The sequence below is a fragment of the Pan troglodytes genome, chromosome 23 (assembly GCF_028858775.2).
Source record: "Pan troglodytes isolate AG18354 chromosome 23, NHGRI_mPanTro3-v2.0_pri, whole genome shotgun sequence".
NCBI lineage: Eukaryota > Metazoa > Chordata > Mammalia > Primates > Hominidae > Pan > Pan troglodytes.
Window position 1 is genome coordinate 29,379,277 of NC_086016.1, and position 22,639 is coordinate 29,401,915.

The window sequence follows — 22,639 nt, forward strand, 5'->3', positions numbered from 1 at the left end:
GAAGGAATCGAACAGGGGAGTGGGGCTGGTCCTGAGGGGTCTTGAGTGCCCACCAAGCTTCTTGGGCTCCACCCAGAGGACCCAACACTAGCCCCTCCATGTGGCTTCACTGAGTTTCTGCTTTCCTGATCTGGTTGGGACCAGATGAGAGTCGCCAGCCTGCAGGCCCCCGGTCCAAGATCTCTGGACTGGACCAGCTCTAAGAACTCTGCTTGTTCTAATGCTCTGATGGAAAAAGGGGTGGAGGGACCCCACTCACACTACGTGCAGGTTGAAGATTAAACAGGATGAAGTGCAGAGCCTGCCTTGTAAACCACAGAGCTGTGTGGAAAGAACGTCGTAAAGGTATTGGTTGGGAGGAGGAATCCTCTATCTCCTTCCAAGCCACGAGAGACTGTGACTCAATAATTGAAAACTGCATCTGATTTTCCTTGACTTGTTCTGGGCAGAATCTTGCCTTCTCTCCCCTGCTGACTCATGTGCAGGCTCACACCATCCTTCTTGAATGACAACAGCCAACACTTACTAGGCACCCACGCTGCCCATGTGATGCTCCCAACGACAGCCTTGGAAGTATTTCTAAGCTGCACTTTACAGGTGAGGAAATGGAGGCTCAGAGAAGTGAAACAATCTCCCTGGGATCACAAAGCATACAAGGAGCTCAGTGAAAATTAAAAGGCAGGTTTGTATTATTCCAAGATCACCTGAGCCACAGTAGTTCTTGGTTAATAAACTTCGAAGATGCACTTAACCTTGGGAATTGGAGGTTCTAGGATGGGGAGGGAGGTGTTTAAAAATGTCTCATTCACTGCCCAGATGAAAGTTAAACAATAATTATCTCCTTCTTGAGGAGGAAAGACTGCTAGCTCCCTAAGACCCCCCGGATTCGTAATAAGCACCTTCAACCCTCCAGAGCCCACTTGGTCTGTTCATAGCTGCCAAGTGCTCTCTGGTATAACAGCAAGATGCCAGAGACCTTGCTAGGGATCCGGGCAAAAAGTGAGCAAGGGTAGCTAGTTCCCCAGTGGTGTGATGCTTGGCTGATAGGAAACTCAAAAGAAACCTTGTACACACACACACACACACACACACATACAGACACACACACACATAATTGTAGCACATTCTAGAGTTTATAAAGCCACTGCATCACTGTGTTCACAGTGACAAAGGTCATTCCAGATGGTTTTATTAGCTGGGTGCGGTGGCTTACGCCTGTAATCCCAGCACTTTGGGAGGCCGAGATGCGCAGATCATGAGGTCAGGAGATCGAGACCATCCTGGGCAACATGGTGAAACCCCATCTCTACTAAAAATACAAAAATTAGCTGGATGTGGTGGTGTGTACCTGTAGTCCCAGCTACTTGGGAGGCTGAGGCAAGAGAATGGCTTGAGCCCTGGAGGTGGAGATTGTAGTGAGCCGAGATCCTGCCACTGCACCACTCCAGCCTGGCGATAGAGTGAGACTCTGTTAAAAAAAAAAAAAAGAAGAAGATTTTCCCAACATTGTCCCCATTTCCCAGAAAAGAAAACTGAGGGTCATCCAGAAGTTAAGGATTCCAGTGGTAGAACCAGCACCAGGTGTCACGATCCAGCTCTGTCACATCATGAGTCCCTAGAGAGCAGAAATTTTGTGCTGACTTCAGGACCTCCCATGAACAGCTCCTCACCTGAATTCCAGAAATTAGTGGGGTGAACTGCACACAGGTAGGAACCAGGTCTGTCTCCTTCACCTCTTAATTCCAGAACCTAACATAGCACTTGGCACAAAGTAGTAGCACTTGTAAATACTCGGGGGTCTGAATAGAACTGAAAGCTTAGTAAATTAATAAATTAAAATACATAATAAATAGACACATGGCTAAGTGAATAAATTCATTAATTAACATAAAGGCATTAGGGTGTTTGGATTAAATGAAAAGTATATCAATGGATAATGGATGAATGCAGGATGGGTGAATGGATGATGGATAAGTGGATAGATGGGTGGATGGAAGGATAGGTGGATGAATGGGTGGATGAATGGATGATGGATAAGTGGATAGATGAGTGGATAAATGGATGAGTGGATGGATGGATGGATAGATAGATGGATGACAAATGGATGGTGGATGAATGGGTGAATGGATGGATGATGGATATGTGGATAGATGGGTAGATGGATGGGTTGGTGGATGGATAGATGGATGCATGAAAGAATGGGTGGATGAATGGAAAGATGGGTGGATGGTGGGTGAATGGATCAGTGATGGATAAATGTATAGATGGGTGGATAGATGGAGAGTGGATGGATGGATGAATAGTTGAGTGCATGGATGGATAAATGGATTAATTCATAAGTAAAAAATATAGGATAGATAATGAATATATAAATAGATAAGCAAATAATAAATAGGGAATTAATTAACAATTGACTTGGTGGAAAGATGGATAAATGAATAAGTGAGTATAATTCAAGTGTGGGTGTGTGGGTAAGTGATCAGACCGGGGTTGCTCAGTGATCAGACTGGGGCTGCTCAGACAGAAGAGAGCTGCCTCAGTCTTCAGCCTCCCAGTACCCGCCTCCCATCTCCATTAAAATCCTGGAAAATCCTGGCTATTTTCGTCCCTTTTGCAAAGGGGAGCTATTTTTCTTTTTTTTTTTTTTTTTTTTTTTGGACACAGCTTATTAAAGGAGAAAGCACACAGAGCCCTTCCTCCCACAGGTGACTCTTTAGCTGCATAAACCCACCCTCTGTCAGGCAGCCAGGAATAAAACTAAGCAGAAAGCCACAGAAAGTGTAAGAAATCAAATACAGAAAGACAGAAAAAGAAGTTGGGCAAATTTTACTGCTCTCTCTAGAGAGAGCCATAGGAGGGAGATTTATTAGGCTGAGCCTAAAATGACTGATCTCCATTTACCCATGCCTGAGTTACTTAGTGAGCTCCATATGCCAGGCTGTGGGGACACACGGATGAACCACACAGACACAGTCACTGCCCTTATGGAACTTAATGCCTAGTGGGAGAGATGGAGGAAAAAAATCAGCAAACAAAAATATAGTATGGCATCAGAAAAAAGAAATAGTGAGTGTATTGGTAATCTATGGCTGCATAATAAATTTCCCAAAATGTAGTGGCACAATTTCTGGGGGCCAAGAATCCATCTGCATGGCTCTGGCTTAGGAGCTCTTGTGAAGTTGCAGTCCAGATGGTGGCCAGGACTGCAGTCTCATCTGAAGGCTTAACTGGGGCTGAAGGCTCCACTTCCCAGGTGGCTCACAAACATGCTTGGCAAGTTAGTGCTGGCTGTTGGCAGGAGGCCTCAGTTTCTCTCCATACATACATCTCCAGAAAGCTGCTTGAGCACCCTCATGACATGGCAGCCTCATGACATGGCATCTGGCTTCCTCCACTGTGAGTGATCCAAGAAATTGTTGGGGGAAGCTGAAATTTCACTTATGACCTAATCTCAGAGGTCACACCATCCCTCTCCACCACATTCTATTCTCCAAGAGCAAGTCAAAAAGTCCAGCCCACACTCAAGGAGAGGGGAATGAATCATTGCCTTTTGAAGGGAGGAGTGTCAAAGAATGTAATGACATATTTTAAAACCACCACAAAGAGTGCCAGAAGGCCAGAATGATGTGACAAGTAGATGCTGTCAAAGTCTTTGGAAAGAGCCTCCCAGGGAGAAGGTCTGCAAGGACAAAGGCCTAGAGGTGGGAGTGAGCTTGTCATGTTTGGAAACAAGAAGGTGTGGATGAGGCTAGAGTGTGTGAAGAAAGCAGGGATCAAAGAAGACCTGGTTGGAGTAAGGCAGGAGGGGGGCTGTGGTGACCAAGGTATGCAGTGTGGATTCTAGCCCACTGCAGATTTTATGGAGTGCTTGCCTGTGCCAATTTTTCAACTCCCTCCAGAACTTCGTGTGAGAGGTGCTATTGTTATTCCCACTGTAAAAAGGAGTATGCTGAGGCCCAGAGAAGTTAAGAAAGGTCACACACCTACCTGTGAATCCGGAGCTCAGGTGTGCATTCAAGCAGGCCAGCCTCAAAGGCAACAGTGCTGATGTATTCCAGAGGGAATGCTGCAAGGAACATACAGAGACATTGGGGTGAAAATGCTTCTGAAGGGAAAATAGGTGGAGAAAGAGAGAGAAACAGAAGACGTGGAACTGAGATGCCAAGAGATACAATGACAGAGAAAGACAGCAAGGGAGACAGAGGAGGATTAAGCATCAGAAATCTTTAGGCAGGCAGACACAAGGAGGTGGAGAGAAAAATAAAGTAAGAGACAGAGACCTGGAGACAGGGGAGGCATGGGATGGAGGAGGTGAGCCAGCATGTGCATGGCGTGCGTGAGTGCAGTGCCTTTGTGCTGGGTGGTGCCGGGACCCCGCTAACTCAGACCATCCATCGCTCCTGTCTCTCATCAGCAGGAGGGCCGGGGGAGGGAGAGAAAGCTGACAGGAGACAGTGTGATTCCAGTAATTCCAGATGAAATCACAGCCAGAAGGCTTGCCAGGAAGTGGGGTGGGGTGGTCAGGGAGAGGGAGGGAACGTCCAGAGAAAGTTTAGCAAATAGCTTTACAATTCCCTCCTCCATACCCTCAAAATGCCATAGATATGGGGTGGGGAGGATGGCCCTGAGTTTTGGGCTGGAATCAAGGCATCCAGGAGGGGAGCTTGTGCCCACTGACAAGGAGGACGTCTGCCTCCATCAGTCTATGTGAGGATCCAAGGAGGATCACATGTTTTCGTGGTTGGTTTTCATACCGCTTTCCTGTCCTTTGCTCTAGAACAGCCCCTTACCTTTTTTCCTTCCTTTTTAATGACATTGACGTTTTTGAAAAGTCTGGACCAACTGTGTTTTGAATGTCTCACAATCTGGGTTTGTCCAATGATGTCCTCACCATCTGATTGAGGGTAAGCCTTTTGGGCAGTCACATCACAAAGGTATGTGTTGTCCATTGCATCTCTTCACGGGACATATGATGTCACTTGGTCCCATTACTGAATATGCTAAGTATTTGGTCAGTTGGTTAAGGTGGGATCCACTAGATGTTTCTATTGTTAAAGAACTCCTTTCCCTGTGTAAATAATATAATCTGTGGGATAGTACTTCGGGAGTATGTAAACACCCCTTTCTCTCGTAAACTTTCAACCAGTAGTTTTGGAATCCATTAATGATCCTTGCCAGAATCAAATATTGCAGGGATGACTGCAACACGGAGTTCTAAAATTTACGTATTTTTTTCACACTGTTAACATTCTTTGGTAAAGAAGGGTTTCCCACTGCTCTCTTCTTACTTTAAATACTATGCATGAGCATTTTTTAATGCTCCAATTGTCCCAGGTTTAGCCGGGTGGACCCCTGCAAGCTGGCCCCTGCATCCTTGTACATGTGCCTCCTTCATTCTTTGAGAACTTCCTAACTTTCTGACACAATAAAATGTTCCAGACTCATCTTCTATTTTCCTTGTTCAAATCCTTAAACCATCCATTTCTCCAAGATGACCTGATCCCTTTCAGTGGAAAATGGTATTTAAAAGCCGTGATATCAAGGCAGGAGAATCACTTGAGCCCAGGATTCCAGACCAGCCTGGGCAAAATGACAAAACCCCATCTCCACCAAGAAAAATACAAAAATTAGCCAGGCATGGTGGCACATGCTTGTAGTCACAGCTACTCAGGAGGTTGAAGTGGGAGGATCACTTGAGCCCAGGAGGTCAAGGCTGCAGTGGGCCGAGATCATGCCATTACACTCCAGCCTGGGTGACAGAGTGAGATACTATCTCAAAAATGAATAAAATAAAATAAAAGCCAAAATACACGTTCTAGGTGCGCTTGTTACTACAAAGGTATTGCTATTTCTAGTTTCCTTCAGTAAATAGAAGACACACTTGAGTTCATTCTGATGCCTCCAAATTAAATCCAACATCACAAAGTTCTTTCTCACAATTCCCGCATTCCATATCATATCTCTCTGATTTCACGGTGAGAACCCCATTTCCCCTAATATCAACATATTTGCTCAATAGTTTCAGAATTACACTGATCCTACTATCAACAACTATCTATTCATTCAAGTTCAAGGTTTCTTTGAAGTTCTTGTTGTCCTTAGAGTGTATTTAATTGAGAGCACAGTTAGAGAACAGTGTTCAAAGGTTATTTGAGCTGATTCCCTTCCTACATGGTTACATTTGTATTATTATTGATTGTTGCTTAACAAACTACCCCAGAACTTAGTGGCTTAAAGCAACAACATTTCTTGTCTCACAGTTTCTCTGGATCCAGGTGTGGCTTACCTGGTTCCTCTATTTCCGGAGCTCTCACAGGTTTCGGTCAAGGTGTCCGCAGGGCTGGGTCCTTCTGGGGGCTTGACCGGGGGAGATCTACTTCCATGCTCACTCACATGGCTGTTGTGGGATTTGATTCCTTGGAGACTGCTGGACTGTGGGCCTCAGTTCCTCACTCAGTACATTGCCAGATGTCCTTCAGTTCCTTGCCAGGTCACCTTCTCTATCAAGCTCAGCACATGAGAAGCACCAGGGAGACAGAATACCAACAAGATAGAAGTCACACCCCTTTGGAACCTAATTGTCAGGAGTAACATCTCATTACTTTTTCCATATTTCATTCATTAGAAGTGAGTCACCAGGTCCAGCCAACGTTCAAGGGAAAAGGATTAAACAAAATGCCGGAGTACCCAGAAGTGAGCATTAATGGGGGCCACTTTAGAAACCTGCCTAGCAGAGTTATCAACGTGATGTGTAGTTAGGCTTGTTTGTTTCTATTTGCCTTCAATTTTAGGGTTTGGTGTCTTTTTCAACATCTTTGATTAAATTTCATCTTTGAATCTGTAAAATATTTATATGATTCAAGAGTATAAATTATAGACAAAGAAGTCCCAAGAGCAGTCTCATTCTTATCTCCATGCTGTCACCCCATTCCCAATTATCTTTTTTTAAAATTTTTTAATTTTAATTTTTATTTATTTATTTACTTATTTTTTTTGAGACGGAGTCTCGCTCTGTCACCCAGGCCGGAGTGCAGTGGTGTGATCTCGGCTCACTGCAAGTTCCGCCTCCCCAGTTCATGCCATCCTTCTCCTGCCTCAGCCTCCTGAGTAGCTGGGACTACAGGCGCCCGCCACCATGCCCGGCTAATTTTTTGTATTTTTAGTAGATAAGGAGTTTCATTGTGTTAGCCAGGATGGTCTTGATCTCCTGACCTTGTGATCCACCCGTCTCGGCCTCCCAAAGTGCTGGCATTACAGGCGTGAGCCACCACACCCTGCCCCCAATTACTGTCTATAGTCACTTTTACCCATAAATGAATCCTGCCAGTTTTTACTTCTATGGCTCTATATTCATGTATTTTTAGCTTTCCATATTTTTTAGATAAAAGAGAACATACCATAGGTACTCGCTTGCACTTTGCTTTTTCATTTAAAGCAAAAAAAGATTTAGAAATCATTTTCATTCAACAGTTATCCTCATTTTTTTTGTAGCTGCTTAGGACTTCATTATCCAGAAGATTCACAGTTTGTTCAACTGGTCTCCTATGAGTAGTCATTTAGGTTGTTTCTAATATTTTGCTACTACAAATAATATAATGAATAACCACATGCATTTGTTGTTCTGGGCTTGCAGAAGTATATTTTTAGGTAAATTCCAAAATGTAGGATTGAAGGGCTAAAAGGTAAACGCATATGTGATATTGTTAGATATTTTCAAATACCCCATTTGCATTTCCACCAGCAATGTATGAGATAATCTGTTTCCCTGAATTGTCGCCATGTTCCAACAGAGTATGTGGTTAGGCTTTCAACTTTTGTCAATCTAAGAGGTAAGAAATACTATGTTTGGGTAGCTTTAATTTGCATTTCTCTTGTGCATGGAGTTGAACACCTTTTCACATTTTGAGGTCCATTTATACACCTCTTTCTGTGAACCATCTAATCATGCTTTTTCCTTATTTTTAAAAACTGAGTTTTTGGTCTTTATTCTTGATTTTTAAGAACTCTTTATGTATTAAAGACATCAACTACTTATCTGTGACATAGATTAAAAATATTTTCTTCCAGCTTCTCTTTTGACTTCACTTTCGATGTTTGTTACAAAATGGCTATGCATTCAGATTTATCAGTCTTTTTTATTACATTATGTTTTGAATCATAAGTAGAAAGGTTTTTCCCATACTTTAGTCATACAGGAATCTATTCATGCTTTCTTCTAATGTTTATATGGTTTTGTTGTTATTTTTACATTTTTACATTTAGATCTTTGGATAATTTAGATTTAAATATGGTATAAGAAGACCATTCTCATTTTATAATGGAGAAAACCTCTGAGGCTCAGAGGATTCATGTGACTTTTTTAAGTTCACATGGACAGTAACGAAAGTATTTGTTTAATATCTACTCTACACCAGACACCAAAGTATGCATTTTAAATTTATTATCTCATTAAATACACCTTGTATTTATTATCAATAATCTTTTAATCTTTACCAAAACTCTTTGAAGTAGGTTGTGCTCCTGGTTTACGTATAAAGTAACTGAGGCATGAAGACCTGAGGTAACATGTCCAAGTCCACAGGGCAGCAAAATGAAGAAAGGCAGAGAGAAAAGTAGTATGTGCTAGTTGTCATTTAAAAAAGATTTGTAGAAGCTACAATAAAACATCTTAACTTACATCCAATAGGACGCAATGTAGTCACATAGACATAGCTAGCTGCAAAGGAGTCTGGGAAATGTAGTCCTTATTCTGGGTGCTCATGCGTCCCACTAAATTCATGGAGGCTGTTACCATTGGAAGAAGGGAGAACAGATTTCACATTTCAGCAGAGGTAGGGTAATTGAGGCCTGGGGATGTTTTGCAGTTTCCAAAATGATATCTTTGGTCAGCAACAAATAATGGGACCCAGAAAAATAAGTGTTTATTGAATTTAGGGTTCAGATGCCAATGGCTTTGAACTTAACTCCACACATCGGTTCTGTTTATAGACTGCATGGATCTAAGATGTATATGCTCAGAACCTGCTTCCAGGTCTTCTCTCAGGTTGCCCATCCCTGCCTCATCCCTGGAGTTAACCCTCTGCCTCTTTCTGACTTGTATTTTGTAGGCTCTTGTTCAAGGTAAGGAAGAATACAAATCTGTCCATGTCTCAAGGTCAAAAGTCAAAGAATGGCCTCTCCCCTAAAGAAGAGAGATAAACCTAATGACCTACTGGAATTAACTCAAGCTGTTTTTTTTTTTTTTTTTGACCCAACTATAGTGAAAATAATTATGGCTACTGATTTCTAAGTACCTGCTATATGCTAGTCCCTGTGATGGGCATTTTACATGCATTACTTCTTATCTGCAACTCAGTTTTACCAGTGAAGACAATGGGACTCAGAGAATTTGAGTAAGGTGCCCATGATTTCAAAACTACAAAGTGCTAGAGGACAAATTTGAACCCAGTTCTGCCTGGCTCCTCAGAACCCTATTTCCGATTCTAGTTAGTTAGGAAACTACCCATTATGCAGTTGATGTTTAACAGGCTGAATTTTTGCTATATTCATTTATTTTAAAAATATATGTAAAAAGCACCTACCATGTGCCTGGAAATCTGCTGAACACTGGGGATACAGAGAAGAATAAGATAGAGTTCCATCCCTAACAGGGCTCATAGTCTCATGGGAGGACTCAGGCAATGAATAAGTACTCAATAAACCTACAAATTGATTTCAGATTGTAGTAAGTACAAAACAAATCAAAAACTGGGATAGCTTGTAGCTGGGGGTGGGAGGCAGTTGGGTAGTTATTGATAATGTAGTTCTGAGACCTGAAGAATGAGAAGAAAGCATCCATCAGTGGGTGTAAGAGTATTCCAGGCAGAGGGAATGGCCTGTGCAAAGTCCTTGAGGTTGAAAAGAGCTTGATATATTCTAGGAACTGACCTAAGGTTAGTGGGAGTGTTGTGGAAAGCAGGTCCCTGGCTTGCAATTAAGCTTGAGTGAAAGGAATGAAATAGATCAAACAGTGCCATTAGAGGGAAATTGAATTTACCTTTTCATTTGCCTGGGATAGTCGGGTGAAATTAAGAGTGCCCTTTTTTTTACTCTCAGAACTATTCCAACTTGAATGTTAAATTATATGATGTGTCAGTTAGCTACTGCTGTGTAACAAAGCACCCCTCAATTGTAGTGGTGTAAAATGGTAAGCATTTAGCTAGCTCATGAATCTGTGGCTCAGCTGAGGTTTGTGCCAATCTGGGCTGGGTTCCCTGTGGCCAGCTGCAGGGCAGCAGGGCTGCTCTGTATCTGGGATTGGCTGGCTGTTGGCTGGGATGCTGGGAGGGACTGGGTCACCTGTCTCTCATCCTCCAGCAGGCCAGCGTGGGTTTGTTCTTATGGCGGCAGCAGGCTTCTACAAGACAGAGAAGTGTGCATGGCTACTTGAGTCACAGGTTTAGAACTGACACAATGTTGTTTCTGCCACATTCTATTGATTAAAGTAAGTCACATGGCTAATGCAGATTCAAGGGATGGGGAAACAGATCTATCTCTTGATGGAGAAACTGCAAAGACAGATTGCAAAGGCTGTGATGGGAGAAATGAAATATGCAGAAAAGTGGACCTTAAACCCAAGTGACTACCACATATGATTGATTACCTTACTAACAGGCCATGCTGAGGAACTGGATATTATTATAAGTCGGGACTCTGCAAACTTTTTTCTGTAGAGGATCAGATAATAAAGATTTCAAGCTTTATGGGTAATATGGTCATATAGTCATAGACTCTGTTGCAATGATTCAACTCTGTTATCTGTTGTCATGCATGAGCAGCCAGATGCAAATCACAAACAAATGAGTGTAGCTGTGTTCTAATAAAACTTTATTTACAAAAACAGGCAGCTGGCTGGATTTGATCCACAGGCCATAGTTTGCTGACTCCTGTTTTAAACGTATTGGGAAACTATTAAAAGGTTTTAGAAAGAGGATCTGAGAGCAAATTTGAAAAATTATCCCAGGCTGGAGAATGGATTGGAGGGTGGAGACAATGGCAGAAGGATGGAGAGCCCTCAGAAGGCTGCTGTAGTGCCCAGGAGGGAGATGACAGTGGCCCTGGACAGATGGTAACAACCAGATATGGGGGAAATTTGATACATTAAAAACGCATGCAGAGGTGGAAATTAGAAGCTGCAGAAGGGTTGGATGTGGGTGACGCACAGTTGCAAAGCGGTGGGTGCAGGTGACTGGGTGCAGGATGATGTAATTTACCCAGATAGGCAAGGCTTGAGCATGGGTGGGTGACCAGAAGATGGGACTGAGAATTCTTCTATGTGTCAGAAAAAGAGGGCGACAAATACTGGAGATTCATAGCCGGGTGAATGAATGGCCAAATGTCACTGGTCCATCCATGGTGGGGCCAATGACATTTCTGAGATCAGATAGTGATTGGCAGTGAACCCCCAAGCTGGGACTCAGTCTGCAAAGCTTGTTCCCCTAGAAAGCATGGTTGCTCTTCAGTTGCTATCTGTCACCCAACTCCTTAAAAGAAAAAATAAAAAGGAGAAAAACCTCCTCAGAGGATTTGTAAGCAAGTGCGATGACTTGAGTGATAATTCGCCTCCACAAGGGCTGATGGGTATCTGGCTTAGCCCTGAATAGGGTCTTCAGTTTTTTGAAGCTTAAAAGAAAAAGAACTTTGAGCTCTGGGGCTTTAACATCACAAGGAAATAAAGTCCCTCACAGAATTAGAGGATCAGATAAGTTGAGACAAAAATAGAATTGCACAAAGTAAAAATATCTATCGGAAATTTTTCCCCTTAACTGTTGGAAACAAGAAATAGCGGGTTGTGCTGGCAACTCTTATTCTGATGAATAGCGTCTGCCCGCTCATTCAGATTCCACGAGGCTCTTGATGAGAGAGAGGTGATTTGGGCGAATGAGGAGGAATGTCCAAAACACAATTTCTCCTCCCCAGCCTCCAGAATAGATGCTCACTGAATAACCATAGAAAAACCCCAGCTTCATGCAGAAGAGATTCTGACCATGCAGGGCATGTCTGATAAACACTCAAAACAAAAGGAATGGCTTTGCTCCTTGGCTGCCAACTTCTTTCTTGCATTTTCCAGTCTTAGAAACAAAAAGTCTGTCTAAGATGGATAATGCATGCTGGCCTTTCATGCCCAAGTGCCGGCTTCTTTGCCGACAGCAGAAAGGAGGCATGGAGAAGCATACAGTCTGGGGTTAACAGACTGGCTCCAAATCCTACCTCTGTATGACCTTGAGCAAGAATCTGTGCCTCTCAAAGCCTCAGACTTCTCATCTGGACAATGGGGGTGATAATGGTAGGCACTCAGAAGGTTGCTGTGAGAATTCAATGAGATGAGCAAGGACACACTGCAGATGCCAAATAAAAGACCACCTTAATAATTCTTTTCCTCAGATCTAATAATCTGAAAAAAAGAAGATTGAAAGAATTGGGAAATAGCATGTACAAAGAACTTGTAGTGTGGTAGCCATTTCAAAAAACCTATTTCAGGGGCTGGCTCACATGGGGTGGCTCACACTTGTAATTCCAGCACTTTGACAGGTGGAGGTGGGAGGATTGCTTGAGGTCAGGAGTTACAGACCAGCCCAGGAAACAATAGCAAGACCCCGTCTCTACAAAAAAATTACAACATTAGCTGGGCATTGTGGAGTGTGCCTGTGGTCCCAGCTATTCGGGGCACTGAGGCAAAAGGATCGTTTGAGCCCGGGAGTTCAAGGCTGCAGTGAGCTGTGATTGCACCACTGTACTCCAGCCTAGGCAACAGAGTGAGACCCCTGTCTCTTAAAAAACGATGTCCCAGGGATGAAGCCGACTTGATCGTGGTGGATAAGCTTTTTGATGTGCTGCCGGATTTAGTTTGCCAGTATTTTATTGAGGATTTTCACATTGATGTTCATCAGGGATATTGGCCTGAAATTTTCTTTTTTTGTTGTGTCTCTGCCAGGTTTTGGTATCAGGATGATGCTGACCTCATAAAATGAGTTGGGGAGGAGGCCCTCTTTTTCTATTTTTTGGAATAGTTTCAGAAGGAATGATATCAGCTCCACTTTGTAGCTCTGGTACAATTCATCTGTGAATCCGTCTGGTCCTGGGATTTTTTGGGTTGGTAGGCTATTAATTACTGCCTCAATTTCAGACCTTATAATTGGTTTATTCAGGGATTCGACTTCTTCCTGGCAAGGCTGGTTCAACATACACCTATCAATAAATATAATCCAACAGATAAACAGAACCAATGACAAAAACCACATGATTATCTTAATGGATGCAGAAAATATCTCAATGGAAGCAGAAAAGGCCTTCGATAAAATTCAACACTCCTTCATGCTAAAAACTCTCAATAAACTAGGTATTGATGGAACGGGTCTCATAATAATAAGAGCTATTTATGAGAAACCCACAGCCAATATCACACTGAATGGGCAAAAGCTGCAAGCATTCCCTTTGAATGCACAAGACAAGGATTCCCTCTCTCACCACTCCTATTCAACACAGTATTGGAAGTTCTGGCCAGGGCAATCAGGCAAGAGAAAGAAATAAAGCGTATTCAGATAGGAAGAGAGGAAGTCAAATTGTCTCTATTTGCAGATGACATGATTGTATATTTAGAAAACTCCATCATCTCAGCCCAAAATCTCCTTAAGCTGATAAGCAACTTCAGCAAAGTCTCAGGATACAAAATCAACATGCAAAAATCACAAGCATTTCTGTACACCAATAATAGACAAACAGAGAGCCAAATTGTGAATAAACTCCCATTTACAACTGCTACAAAGAGAATAAAATACCTAGAAATACAACTTACCAGGGATGTGAAGGATCTCTTCAAGGAGAACTACAAACCTCAAGAACTACAAAGCTCAAGGAAATAAGAGAGGACACAAACAAATGGAAAACATTCCATGCTCATGGATAGGAAGAATCAATATTATGAAAATGGCCATCCTGCCCAAAGTAATTTATAGATTCAGTGCTATCCCCATCAAGCTACCATTGACTGTCTTCATAGAATTGGAAAAAACTACTTTAAATTTTATATGGAACCAAAAAAGAGCCCATATAGCCAAGACAATGCTAAGTCAAAAGAACAAAGCTGGAGGCATCACGCTACCTGACTTCAAACTATACTACAAGGCTACAGTAACCAAAACAGCATGGTACTGGTACCAAAACAGACATATAGACCAATGGAACAGAACAGAGGGCTCAGAAATAATGCCACACATCTACGACCATCTGATCTTTGACACACCTGACAAAAACAAGCAATGGGGAAAGGATTCCCTATTTAACAAATGGTGTTGGGAAAAACTGGCTAGCCATATGCAGAAAACTGAAACTGGACCCCTTCCTTACACCTTATACAAAAATTAACTCAAGATGGATTAAAGACTTAAAGATGTGCCCTAAAACCATTAAAACCCTAGAAGAAAACCTAGGCAATATCATTCAGGACATGGGCAAAGACTTCATGACTAAAACACCAAAAGCAATGGCAACAAAAGCCAAAATTGACAAATGCGATCTAATTAAACTAAAGAGCTTCTGCCCAGCAAAAGAAACTATCATCAGAGTGAACAGGCAACCTACAGAATGGGAGAAAATTTTTGCAATCTATCCATCTGACAAAGGGCTAATATCCAGAACTTAAACAAATTTACAAGAAAAAAACAAGCCCATCAAAAAGTGAGCAAAGAATATGAACAATCACTTCTGAAAAGAAGACATTTATGCGGCCAACAAATTTATGAAAAATGCTCATCATCACTGGTCATTAGAGAAATGCAAATCAAAACCACAATGAGATACCATCTCACAGCAGTTAGAATGGTGATCTTTAAAAAGTCAGGAAACAACAGATACTGGAGGGGATGTGGAGAAATAGGAACACTTTTACACCATTGGTGGGAGTATAAATCAGTTCAACCATTGTGGAAGACAGTGTGGCGATTCCTCAAGAATCTAGAACCAGAAATACCATTTGACCCAGCCATCCCATTACTGGGTATATACCCAAAGGATTATAAATCATTCTACTATAAAGACACATGCACACGTATGTTTACTGCAGCACTGTTCACAATAGCAAAGACTTGGAACCATCTAATGCCCATCAATGATAGACTGGATAAAGAAAATGTGGCACATATATGCCATGGAATACTACACAACCATAAAAAAGGATGAGTTCATGTCCTTTGTAGGGACATGGATGAAGCTGGAAACCACCATTCTCAGCAAACTAACACAGGAACAGAAAACCAAACACCGCATGTTCTCACTCATAAGTGGGAGTTGAACAATAAGAACACATGGACACAGGGATGGGAACATCACACACCAGGGCCTGTCAGGGGGTGAGGGGCTAGGGGAGGGATAGCATTAGGAGAAATATTTAATGTAGATGATGAGTTGATGGGTGCAGCAAACCACCATGGCACGTGTATACCTAGGTAATAAACCTGCGCGTTCAACACATGTATCCCAGAACTTAAAGTATAATTTAAAAACAAAAACAAAACAAAAAAAAGGTGGCATAAGTTTCTCATATAAATATCCTATAAGATGAGTGTGTGTAAAGGAGAGAATGAGACAAAGATTTCCAGGTCCTGTCTAGGACTATAAACCAAAAACATAACAGGTAAAACCCAGCATATACCGAGTTGTTCAAACTCAAAATATCTTCCAGATTAGGTGTCAGCAAATTAACAGCCAAATCCAGCCTGCTGCACGTTTTTGTAAGCTTTTATTGGAACACAGCCACTGCCATTCATTTGCATGTTGTCTGTGGCTTTCAGGTTACAGCACTAGAGTTAAGTAGCTTTGACCAAGACCCTCTGGCCTGAAAAGCTGAAAATATTTATGAACTGACCCTAATTTACAGATGGTTTTCTGGATACCTGGTCTAGAGTAATAATGGTAATGATCCCACTACCTATCGAGGGCTTACTGGGTGCCGGGCACAGTGCAGAGCCTGTTAGATGCTGTCCCAGCAGTCCCAAGAAGCATGCACTATTATTACTCCCCCTTAGGGATGTGGAAGCAGAGGTGCAGTGAGGTGAATAGGGATGGAGGCAGGAAGCCACACAAAGGCAAGATTTGCACCCACTTCGAGTCTGGCTTTTCCACTTACCCTTTTGCAGGGGGAAGACACAGATATAGGGTCTGGTCTCGATCACATGAAAAGGGCTAAACTGTTATTCTCAGCTTTGCCACTCATTAGAATCACCTAGGGAGCTTTAAAAACTAGGGTCCCCTCCTTTCCCACAACCAGAGAGTTTGACTTAATTGGTCTGGTCTGGGGTAAATATTTTTTACAGGTCCTCGGGTGATAGTAACATGAAGCAAAAGATGCGCTCCACTGGGCTACAGAGAGGAAACATAACTAGGGTCCCAAACCCCAGCATGATGGGGAGACCACTGAGCTCAGGACCTTTCTGCATGGGTACCATTGAGCATTCACAGTCAGCCCTCTGATGGTGGCTGGTGTCATGGAGGTGGGGAAAGGATGCACCAGTCCTGAGTCAGGCCCCATAACATCTCCCTCCCCTGATGAAGTGGCCCCAAGGCACACAAGCCAGTCTTGTGTGGGGTAGGGTTAATTAGCATAAGGTTACCCCTAAAGGATCGTAGGGAAAAAAAAAATCACTGTTTTAGTTTTAGCCCAGCAGAATTCACCAACACGCTCTCCTATAGGGATCAAGAAACTCACTTCTCTTTGGAAACAATGACATTAACAGAGAAGGTATACTAAATGCCCTCTGTCATTCTTGATCTTATTTAATCCTTGAAGCAACTCTATGATGGGGGTTCCGTTATTAGCCATGTTTTACAGATGAATAAACTGAGGCCCAGAGAAGGGAGGCAATGTGCCCAATTCTTCCATTTGTAAACGACACCTCGGGGCTGGAACGTGGGTCTCCAGGCTCCCAGCCCCAGGAACATTCTTAGAGCGGGGGGCGTCTCTGAAATGCCTCACGCAGTGTCTCCTTGGCTCGGGAAGATCTTTGTTCTGGGAATGTGTGCTGAAAAATAATAGAACAGGGCGTTTCTTTCCCCCTTTATCGAGGCCCTCAGTGTTCTCCGGAGAGAACTAAGTGATCAGGAAAAGGTTACTCTGCAGCAGGGCCCCCTTGCTGCCGTAGGTCTAATAAAACAAAACCCCAGCCAAATTAGGGGCATATTTCATCTAATGGGAGGAAATATATGTGGCATTTCTGCCTAGCGGTTGACCGGCCGCATTTATGCGCAGAGAGAGGGTTCAATACATCACAGGGCAGTTAAGCGCTGCTTAAGTGGCCTCTCGGGCGGGGAGGGGGACGAGAAGAAAAATCTCAGGCCCTGGTCCCTGTCTTCTTGCATTTCCACTGCCTCACTCTGGCTCCAGCACTTCTAAGGAGTATCTCGAGGTTTGGGCTCAGCAGAAAGACCCCGGGCAATTCCAAGACCTGGATTAGTTCCCCACTGAGCTGCTTACTAGTTCTTTGCCTTTGCATGGGCCACAGCTCTGCTCTGAGCCTCAGCTTCCTCATCTGTGAATGAAGACGTTGAGGAAGAGTGTCTTCAAACTGCACTCAGCAAGGATGTAGAATTTGAGGGGAGAGGGCTGATTTCTAAGACCACCTTGGGGAGCAAATAATACCTAAGAGTGGAAGCCTGTAATCTTCCATCCACTAGAATCCTGCTGCTTGTGTCTGTATAACTCAGGGGTGTCCAAACTATTTGAACTCACACCCTAAAAAATACAAACATATGCACAGATACATACAAACATACATATATAAACAAATACACATGCTTATAAATCGTGACCATGCACTACTGTATTCATAGATTAAGTACCATATAAAACAGACACAAAGATGAAATTTTTAAAGGAAAAGTTAACTATATCCAGAAGTTCTATTAATATTTTTTTTCTGAGATGAAGTTTTACTCTTGTTGCCCAGGCTGGAGTGCAATGGTGGGATCTCAGCTCATTGCAACCTCTGCCTCCTGGGTTCAAGCAATTCTCCTGCCTCAGCCTCCCAAGTAGCTGGGACTACAGGCACCTGCCACCACGCCCGGCTAATTTTTGTATTTTTAGTAGAGACGGGGTTTCACCATGTTGGGCAGGCTGGTCTCGAACTCCTGACCTCAGATGATCTGCACGCCTTGGCCTCCTAAAATGTTGGGATTACAGGTGTGAGCCACCACCGCTCCCGGCCAAGTTCTATTAAAATTCGAACACCACCTCCCACCCCTGGGACACTCAATCTCCTTTATCCTCCTCTACTGGTTTCTTTCCCATAGAACTATCACCTTCCAACATATCGTATAGCTTGCTATTTATAACTTCTGCATTCCACGGGGCCATGAAATCAGGCTGGAGGGAAGGGAAGACCAGGTACTGAACCTCTACAACTGGAGATTCCTCCTCTTAACCCGTGTACTTCCCCAGAAGCGGGTCTCAAACAAGTTCCTGTAAAACTGGGAAACCAATTTGAGTGCATTAAGAGAATGTGCCGGGAGCCATTTGGGGAATAATCTGGAGACATTAACTCAGAAGTAGATTCTGTCCAAAGCTGTATACGGGTAATTGCATTGATCTTACAAAAGGAGCTCTAGAGCTCTGGAGTATATATTTAATGAGACACAGAGAATGTGCTAGCCAGACCTATTAGGTGCAGTCACATCCACTGTCTTACTTAATCCTCACAGCTACTCGAGGAAGTGGGTCCTGTTAATATTCCCATTTTAGAGAGGAGAAAACTGAGGCAAGTCACTAAGCCCAGCAGTCTGAATTCAAACCCATACCTGTCTGACTCCATGCCATTTCCCTGTTGCAACATCTGTCAGCTGACACATGCCAGACCCAGTGGCTGTGTTGGGAGCTGGCAGGGTCTGTGTGTGTGGGAGGCTGACATGTTATAGTCTGGGCTCCTGGGCTTGGGCGTTGGCTGGGGTCCAGGCTCTGTGTCGGCTGCAGCTGGAGGATGAAGGGCCCACTGATTTAGGGCCCATCTGGACGGACAGCCGACAGGAACCGGGCTGCTCCAGACGCTTGGGGAGGGTGATAAGCATGGCCCCTGGGTGCCCCTGCATTCCTGGCCAGTGATGCTGGCCTCCGTGCTGGCTGTGGCCTCCCAAGGACCCCAGGAATCAGCAGTGACCCTTTGCTCCAGAGAGCTCTGACCTCACGCCACCCAGGCTACAAAGGCTAAGGACCCAGAGGATGGGCTTGGGGGTGGGGGAGCTGCTCATCAGAGACAACCTGAGCTTGGGGATGTGGCCTCCTGCCCAGGAATATGGAACAACATCTCCGCACACCTGCAGGAGACATTTCCTAGCCATGTTCTGCTTATTTCATGAAAGACAGGGCCACTCCTAACTTTATTCTGCTCTCTACGCTGCACAAAGTCTTTCTCAAACCCTTATCTGACTATATCCCTTCTGTGCCTACAGCCTTCCATGGCTCCCTGCTGCCCTCAAGTTAAGTCCAAACCCTTTTCTCCTTTTGGCTGGAAGATCTGGCGCCTGTTGACCTCCATGCCTCCTTCCTCTATGACCTTCCAACCCCCACTCCTTTCAGGACCCCCTCCCCCATGATCTTCAGTACTATAAAACCGCATTCTGGTCCTCCAACACTCCTGTGGTCTGTCCACCACTCGTCTTTTGCACGTGCTGATCCTACCACCTCCAATCCTGTTTCCTCTCACCTTCTTCTGATTAAGTCCCATCTATCCTCCGAGAAGTCTACGCGGCCCACATCCCACCCTCTGCTGGCTCTGGGGCCTCCTGGGGGCTTCCCTCAGCAGCTCTGATCACTCTGCATAGAACTGTCAGTTTCCTCATCCATCTCCCCACTAGGCTGGTGGGAGGGGCATGGGACAGGGATGGTGCCTGCCTGCTTCTTCACTATTTCACCCTCAGTGCCTAGCATAGGGCCTGGCACACAGCGGGTGTCCAATAAATACCATGTGGTTGGCAGTGGGTAGCACAGACCTCGTCTGTGGTGACAACTCCAGTTTGTAGCGCACCCCTGCCCCAGCGATAGAAGCGGCAGTAGCCATAGTAATCATCACTTATAGTGAGCTCTGGGGTGTGCTGGCATTTTTCTAAGCACTTTAAATAGTCACTACTTTCATTTCCACCCTATGAGGCAAGTACTATTATTAGTCCCAGTTCACAGATGAGGAAAGTAAAGCCCAGAGAGGTTAAGTGACTTGTCTAAGGTCACACAGCTGTCAAAATGCAGATACAGGCAGGCAGATTCCAGAGCCCCTGCTATCACCACTCACAACAAGACCAAGGAGCTGGGACAAGCTCTTGGTAATGAAAAAACATGACACTGAGGCTAGACTGCAATGAACAAGCTAAGTATCAGGAAGCAGGCAGGGAATCTAACTCTGTGCCCAGTTTGGGTGGCTGCCAGAACATTAGGCTGGTGTGTGATTACTGATCACCAGCCACTGCCCCAGGCTGTGAGATCCTCCAGGGTCTACCTGCCCTGTGAGTGCTTAGCTTATGGCCTGGGCACACTGGAGGAAGCTTGACTCCATCCTCAGTGGGAAAGCCGCATGGATAACAGTTAAAAGGTTGGACTCGGGTTCAAACTCCCCCTTTGCCACCAACTGGCTATCTTCATCCGTTTTGTGCTGCTACAATGAAATACCCGAGACTGGGTAATTTATTAAGAAAAGAAATATATTTCTCACACTTCTGGAGTCTGGGAAGTCCAGTAGCAAGGTGCCAGTATCTGGTGAGGGCCTTCATGCTGCATCATCCCACGGCAGAAGGTGGACGGGTAAGAGAAGGTGAGACAGAAAAAGGGTTGAACTCATACTTTTTAAATCAGGTACCCACACCCATGATAATTCCCATCACTCCTGTGATGTGATAACAACATTAATTCATTCATGAGGATTGAGTCCTCATGGCCTAATCACCTCTTAATTGTCCCACCTCTTACCACTGTCACAATGGCAACTAAATTTCAACTTGAGTTTTGGAGAGGACATTCAAACCATAGCACCGGCTGCTTGACCTTGAGCAAGTTACTTAACCTCTCTGAGCCCTCAGAGTCTTCCATTGTCAATGGGGATACTAAAAGTGTCCTAGTAGGGCTTGGGGGAGGATTAAATGGGTTAATCCTTATGTTAATCCAGAGTTCACCTTTTTGTGAGTGCTAGAAATGGCTAAGCTGCCTAATTTTTGTCCTCTGCCCTAACAAGGGCTGGTCATATCACATATTCTAATCACTCTCTGGGCAAATGGACTCCTATTGCTCCTAGGAAGACAAACACATGGGCACGTGAGTCTGCATCCCAACCCTGTCCCATCTCGCTGTTTGACCTTTTCCCAGTAGCTTGCCCTCTCTGGGTCACAGTTACCCTGACTCTACAAGAGAAGGGAGCCAATGCTCTCTGAGGGTCCTCCTAGCTCTGACCTGAACCCCTGACTGTCCCATCAGGACCACATGGTCTCTAAGGCAGTGAGGAGATGGTCTCTGTGGAGATGGCTCAGATCTGGGCCCTGAGCAGGAAGAGGGAGGCACCAGGAGCAGGGATTGGCAAGGGTCTCTTGTCTGTCAAGGTCTTGGGCGCTTTTGGTTTCAGCCGGCACTGAGCCAAGGCCAGGGGCAGACAGCCCAGGGCTCCAGCTGCCTCCTGCCTGCTGCCCTGTGTTTGGCTTTATGAGGCCTGTCCAGCTCCCTCTGGGGCTCATTAGCTGGGCAGCCAGCTGGGGCCCAGGCAGCTCTGTTCCCACCAGGTCTTGTGGGAAAGTGCCACTCAGCACCTTCTCCACCCCAGGAGGGACAGTGCCATTAAACCTGTCCTTCCCCAAGGGTAGGGGGTCAGGCAGGCCTGGGAGGGGCCCTGGGAAAGGCTGCATGTCCCCAGCCTGTTTCTTATTCCTCTAACCTTTCTCCTGTCAGCTCTGCTTTTCTGGCAGCCTGAGACCGGGCATGGGGCCACACAGACCGCGGCTCATTCCTGGCTCTGCCACTGGCAAGTTGCAGCTCCCTAAACAAGTGCCGGCCCCTCTCTGAGCCCTAGGTCCCTCATCTGTAAAATGGGACCTATCCTGAAGGTTTGCCTGGAGGGTTGAAAAGAGATGACAGTGAAGGCGCATAGGTTTACACGGGGACTGGCATACTGAGTATGCTGGACAGAAGGCCCTTCTTCCTTCTCTGCTTCTTTTTGGCTTCTCTCTTGGTTCTTGCCTCATTATTCCAGGTCCTTACAACTACTAATCTTCCTTCCCTGGGAGCAGAGGGGTCAGCGTCTGCTTGCTTTGCCCTAGAAAAGTTCTCCTTCACCTTCCTCTGAATTTTTACTTCCCTTCTTATTTCTCTGTCTGTCTGTCTCTCTCTCTCTCTCTCTCTCTCTCTCTCTCTCTCTCATTGTTTGTTAATCTCTTAACAATCTATCCAACATTGGGTTCATCCTTCTTTTCTTGGTATATTGGTGAATTCATAGCTTCTAGTTACTTAGGGAATTATTCCTTCTGTTACAGCACCCCCCGTGCGCGCACACACACACACACAGAGACAGACACAATAATGTCTATCACCATGGGGCAGTTGGCCACTTACTTCCCGGGACCAACAGCCGGTCATCTGGGTGGG

At 44.6% G+C, this 22,639-nt stretch overlaps 1 long non-coding RNA gene across 1 annotated transcript; it reads right to left on the bottom strand.

Annotated features, from left to right (window-relative positions):
• Window positions 1-1,114: 1,114 nt before the first annotated feature.
• On the bottom strand, window positions 1,115-4,437 carry LOC112206726 (uncharacterized). Its single transcript, XR_008541855.1, has 3 exons — window positions 4,281-4,437; window positions 3,988-4,066; window positions 1,115-1,468 (listed from the first exon to the last, which is right to left on the bottom strand). It is a non-coding gene; the product is annotated as an uncharacterized LOC112206726 (long non-coding RNA).
• Window positions 4,438-22,639: the final 18,202 nt, after the last annotated feature.